This window comes from Rhopalosiphum maidis, chromosome 2 (assembly GCF_003676215.2).
Source record: "Rhopalosiphum maidis isolate BTI-1 chromosome 2, ASM367621v3, whole genome shotgun sequence".
NCBI lineage: Eukaryota > Metazoa > Arthropoda > Insecta > Hemiptera > Aphididae > Rhopalosiphum > Rhopalosiphum maidis.
In genome coordinates this window covers 93,014,688-93,021,798 of record NC_040878.1, presented here as the reverse complement: position 1 = coordinate 93,021,798, position 7,111 = coordinate 93,014,688, and positions in this window count along the sequence as shown.

The following is a 7,111-nucleotide window of genomic DNA, read 5'->3' as shown; positions in this document are numbered from 1 at the left end:
TACATACAGTTATTATTACACGTACCTTGCAAAAGACCATTATTGTTATTATAAGTATCTTCTAGTTTATTTTCAAAATAAGATGTTGGTATTTTCCAAAGTGGTATAAATGCAAATTCCTGTCTCAGCAAGCCTTGATTGAACTGCTGCTCTGCAATCTGAAAAAAATGTAGTCAGTTAAATATGTAAAATTAGTGGAGAATTAATTGAGAATTGAGTGTTTCATAAGCAGTTTAAAATATGAATTTATAACACGAGTCAAAATTGTCATTTAAAAGCATGTTTATAGTGTTTATAAAGTATCAGCATCAACGAAATACATGGAATTAATAATGCTTAATAAGAATCATTTACTTAATCCAATTGTCACTACTACACACCATAAGGAGAACGAAAATAATTCTATAACAACTAGTGCGTGGACAACACTGGATAATTTAGAAATTGAAACAATCATAACAAAAACTAACAGACAACCTTCATTTTTAATACAAAATAATTGAAAACTATTTACAGTTGAAACTTTAACACAAGTACGAATGTAAAACTGTAAAAAGATACGAAATTTAAGCATAAACAGATGATAACAAATAATAATTATGATAAGCCATAAAAGATTGTACAAATTAACAGAATGTTTTGTACTTTTAAAAAAGAATACACTTGTACAATAACTGAAAAATACCCCTTTTCCATATGAATTTGATGATAATTTTTCAATGATAAATTTAAATCATTTTCTTAATGCATTGGTCGAGGATCAGGACACTGCTTGTGTTAACTTCGGCCGTAAAATATGAACAATTCGTTGATATTATAAATATTCTTTCGTAAATGTACAAGACATTCGGTCAAAAGCCTAATAAATATACCGCCCCACTCCGGAGAGCAGTGGAACGGTGAACGGCTCACAACCAACTAGATTCTTCCTGTGGCAGGTCAGCCGTCGACCATGGTATGGGGAACCTCCCGCCCTCTGTTGGTGTTAATATCGACTTAATGATTAATTCTTCTATAAACAGTTGAAAATGTGAATTTGTAATTTTTGTCAAAATTATCATTTATATATAGTCTAAATAAAAGATTTTTATAGCATAGGTAAATAAGAAGAATAAAAATTACAAGCTAAAAATGTTTACTAATCTTTTATTCATATATATAACAAATAACAATTGTTTCACAACTAATAATTTATTATCAATTATATTCAATAACCATTACACACACATTGCATAAATCCAATATTATTATCAGTATCTTCTAGTTTTTTTTCAAAATAAGATGTTGATACTTTCCCAAAGTGGTATGAATGCAAATTTCTGTCTCAGCAAGCCTTGGGTGAACTGCTGCACTGCAATCTGAAAAAATGTAGTCAGTTAAATTTGTAAGATTGGTGGAGAATTAATTGAGAAATGAGTGTTTCATAATCAGTTTAAAATATGAATTTAAAACACGAGTCAAAATTATCATTTAAAAGCATGTTTACAGTGTTTATGAAGTATCAGCATCAATGAATTACATGGAAGTTAATAAAGTTAAATAAGAATCATTTACATAATTTAATGGTGTTGGTTTCATGTCAATTAATTGAGAATTGAGTGTTTCATAAGCCATAAAAAATTTGAATTTTTAATATACTCCAAAATTATCATATAAAAACAAGTTTTATAGAGTTTATGAAACATTGGCATAAATGAAATGTATGATAGTTATTAATGCTAAATTAGAACCATTTTCTCAATCTAGTGGTCAAGGTTTAAAGATACTAACATGAGAATTGAGTATTTTATAAGCAATTAAAAAATTTGAATTTGTAATTTACATTAAAATTATCATATAAAAACATGTTTTATAGAGTTTATGAAACATTGGCTTAAATGTAATGTATGAAAATAATTAATGCTAAATAAGAAACATATTCTCTTTCTAGTGGTCAATGTTTCATTATACTAAATTGAGAATTGAGTATTTTATAAGCAATTAAAAATATGAATTTGTAAAATACGTCAAATTTACCATATAAAAACATGTTTAATAGAGTTTATGAAACATTGGCTTAAATGTAATGTATGAGAGTAATTAATACTAAATAAGAAACATATTTTCTTTCTAGTGGTCAAGGTTTCAAGGTACTAACATGAGAATTGAGTATTTTATAAGCCATAAAAAATTTGAATTTGTAATTTACATTAAAATTATCATATAAAAACATGTTTTATAGAGTTTATGAAACATTGGCTTAAATGTAATGTATGAAAATAATTAATGCTAAATAAGAAACATATTCTCTTTCTAGTGGTGAAGGTTTAAAGATACTAACATGAGAATTGAGTATTTTATAAGCAATTAAAAAAATGAATTTGTAAAATACGCCAAATCTACCATATAAAAACATGTTTTATAGAGTTTATGAAGTATTGGCTCAAATGAAATGTATGAGAGTAATTAATGCTAAATAAGAAACATATTTTCTTTCTAGTGGTCAAGGTTTCAAGAGACTAAATTGAGAATTCAGTATTTCATAAGCCATAAAAAATTTGAATTTATAATTTATGTTAAAATTATCATATAAAAACATGTTTTATAGTGTTTATGAAGTATCAGCAACAACAAAAATACATGGAAGTTAATAATGCTAAATAAGAATCATTTAATTAATTCATTGGTCTTGGTTTCATGATACTAATTTTTTGTTTCACTAATATTAAGTTGCTACCAATTATGTTCAATAACCATTACACACACATTGCATAAATCCAATATTATTATCAATATCTTCTAGTTTATTTTCAAAATATGATGTTGATACTTTCCCAAAGTAGTATGAATGCAAATTCCTGTCTCAGCAAGCCTTGGGTGAACTGCTGCACTGCAATCTGAAAAAAATGTAGTGAGTTAAATATGTAAAATTAGTTGAGAATTAATTGAGAATTGAGTGTTTCATAAGCAGTTTAAAATATGAATTAATAACACGAGTCAAAATTGTCATTTAAAAGCATGTTTATAGTGTTTATGATGTATCAGCATCAACGAAATACATGGAATTAATAATGCTTAATAAGAATCATTTATCCAATTAATTGGTCTAGGTTTCATGATATTTACTTTTTGTTTCACTAATATTAAGTTGCTATCAATTACATACAGTTATTATTACACGTACCTTGCAAAAGACCATTATTGTTATTATAAGTATCTTCTAGTTTATTTTCAAAATAAGATGTTGGTATTTTCCAAAGTGGTATAAATGCAAATTCCTGTCTCAGCAAGCCTTGATTGAACTGCTGCTCTGCAATCTGAAAAAAATGTAGTCAGTTAAATATGTAAAATTAGTGGAGAATTAATTGAGAATTGAGTGTTTCATAAGCAGTTTAAAATATGAATTTATAACACGAGTCAAAATTGTCATTTAAAAGCATGTTTATAGTGTTTATAAAGTATCAGCATCAACGAAATACATGGAATTAATAATGCTTAATAAGAATCATTTACTTAATCCAATTGTCACTACTACACACCATAAGGAGAACGAAAATAATTCTATAACAACTAGTGCGTGGACAACACTGGATAATTTAGAAATTGAAACAATCATAACAAAAACTAACAGACAACCTTCATTTTTAATACAAAATAATTGAAAACTATTTACAGTTGAAACTTTAACACAAGTACGAATGTAAAACTGTAAAAAGATACGAAATTTAAGCATAAACAGATGATAACAAATAATAATTATGATAAGCCATAAAAGATTGTACAAATTAACAGAATGTTTTGTACTTTTAAAAAAGAATACACTTGTACAATAACTGAAAAATACCCCTTTTCCATATGAATTTGATGATAATTTTTCAATGATAAATTTAAATCATTTTCTTAATGCATTGGTCGAGGATCAGGACACTGCTTGTGTTAACTTCGGCCGTAAAATATGAACAATTCGTTGATATTATAAATATTCTTTCGTAAATGTACAAGACATTCGGTCAAAAGCCTAATAAATATACCGCCCCACTCCGGAGAGCAGTGGAACGGTGAACGGCTCACAACCAACTAGATTCTTCATGTGGCAGGTCAGCCGTCGACCATGGTATGGGGAACCTCCCGCCCTCTGTTGGTGTTAATATCGACTTAATGATTAATTCTTCTATAAACAGTTGAAAATGTGAATTTGTAATTTTTGTCAAAATTATCATTTATATATAGTCTAAATAAAAGATTTTTATAGCATAGGTAAATAAGAAGAATAAAAATTACAAGCTAAAAATGTTTACTAATCTTTTATTCATATATATAACAAATAACAATTGTTTCACAACTAATAATTTATTATCAATTATATTCAATAACCATTACACACACATTGCATAAATCCAATATTATTATCAGTATCTTCTAGTTTTTTTTCAAAATAAGATGTTGATACTTTCCCAAAGTGGTATGAATGCAAATTTCTGTCTCAGCAAGCCTTGGGTGAACTGCTGCACTGCAATCTGAAAAAATGTAGTCAGTTAAATTTGTAAGATTGGTGGAGAATTAATTGAGAAATGAGTGTTTCATAATCAGTTTAAAATATGAATTTAAAACACGAGTCAAAATTATCATTTAAAAGCATGTTTACAGTGTTTATGAAGTATCAGCATCAATGAATTACATGGAAGTTAATAAAGTTAAATAAGAATCATTTACATAATTTAATGGTGTTGGTTTCATGTCAATTAATTGAGAATTGAGTGTTTCATAAGCCATAAAAAATTTGAATTTTTAATATACTCCAAAATTATCATATAAAAACAAGTTTTATAGAGTTTATGAAACATTGGCATAAATGAAATGTATGATAGTTATTAATGCTAAATTAGAACCATTTTCTCAATCTAGTGGTCAAGGTTTAAAGATACTAACATGAGAATTGAGTATTTTATAAGCAATTAAAAAATTTGAATTTGTAATTTACATTAAAATTATCATATAAAAACATGTTTTATAGAGTTTATGAAACATTGGCTTAAATGTAATGTATGAAAATAATTAATGCTAAATAAGAAACATATTCTCTTTCTAGTGGTCAATGTTTCATTATACTAAATTGAGAATTGAGTATTTTATAAGCAATTAAAAATATGAATTTGTAAAATACGTCAAATTTACCATATAAAAACATGTTTAATAGAGTTTATGAAACATTGGCTTAAATGTAATGTATGAGAGTAATTAATACTAAATAAGAAACATATTTTCTTTCTAGTGGTCAAGGTTTCAAGGTACTAACATGAGAATTGAGTATTTTATAAGCCATAAAAAATTTGAATTTGTAATTTACATTAAAATTATCATATAAAAACATGTTTTATAGAGTTTATGAAACATTGGCTTAAATGTAATGTATGAAAATAATTAATGCTAAATAAGAAACATATTCTCTTTCTAGTGGTGAAGGTTTAAAGATACTAACATGAGAATTGAGTATTTTATAAGCAATTAAAAAAATGAATTTGTAAAATACGCCAAATCTACCATATAAAAACATGTTTTATAGAGTTTATGAAGTATTGGCTCAAATGAAATGTATGAGAGTAATTAATGCTAAATAAGAAACATATTTTCTTTCTAGTGGTCAAGGTTTCAAGAGACTAAATTGAGAATTCAGTATTTCATAAGCCATAAAAAATTTGAATTTATAATTTATGTTAAAATTATCATATAAAAACATGTTTTATAGTGTTTATGAAGTATCAGCAACAACAAAAATACATGGAAGTTAATAATGCTAAATAAGAATCATTTAATTAATTCATTGGTCTTGGTTTCATGATACTAATTTTTTGTTTCACTAATATTAAGTTGCTACCAATTATGTTCAATAACCATTACACACACATTGCATAAATCCAATATTATTATCAATATCTTCTAGTTTATTTTCAAAATATGATGTTGATACTTTCCCAAAGTAGTATGAATGCAAATTCCTGTCTCAGCAAGCCTTGGGTGAACTGCTGCACTGCAATCTGAAAAAAATGTAGTGAGTTAAATATGTAAAATTAGTTGAGAATTAATTGAGAATTGAGTGTTTCATAAGCAGTTTAAAATATGAATTAATAACACGAGTCAAAATTGTCATTTAAAAGCATGTTTATAGTGTTTATGATGTATCAGCATCAACGAAATACATGGAATTAATAATGCTTAATAAGAATCATTTACTTAATCCAATTGTCACTACTACACACCATAAGGAGAACGAAAATAATTCTATAACAACTAGTGCGTGGACAACACTGGATAATTTAGAAATTGAAACAATCATAACAAAAACTAACAGACAACCTTCATTTTTAATACAAAATAATTGAAAACTATTTACAGTTGAAACTTTAACACAAGTACGAATGTAAAACTGTAAAAAGATACGAAATTTAAGCATAAACAGATGATAACAAATAATAATTATGATAAGCCATAAAAGATTGTACAAATTAACAGAATGTTTTGTACTTTTAAAAAAGAATACACTTGTACAATAACTGAAAAATACCCCTTTTCCATATGAATTTGATGATAATTTTTCAATGATAAATTTAAATCATTTTCTTAATGCATTGGTCGAGGATCAGGACACTGCTTGTGTTAACTTCGGCCGTAAAATATGAACAATTCGTTGATATTATAAATATTCTTTCGTAAATGTACAAGACATTCGGTCAAAAGCCTAATAAATATACCGCCCCACTCCGGAGAGCAGTGGAACGGTGAACGGCTCACAACCAACTAGATTCTTCATGTGGCAGGTCAGCCGTCGACCATGGTATGGGGAACCTCCCGCCCTCTGTTGGTGTTAATATCGACTTAATGATTAATTCTTCTATAAACAGTTGAAAATGTGAATTTGTAATTTTTGTCAAAATTATCATTTATATATAGTCTAAATAAAAGATTTTTATAGCATAGGTAAATAAGAAGAATAAAAATTACAAGCTAAAAATGTTTACTAATCTTTTATTCATATATATAACAAATAACAATTGTTTCACAACTAATAATTTATTATCAATTATATTCAATAACCATTACACACACATTGCATAAATCCAATATTATTATCAGT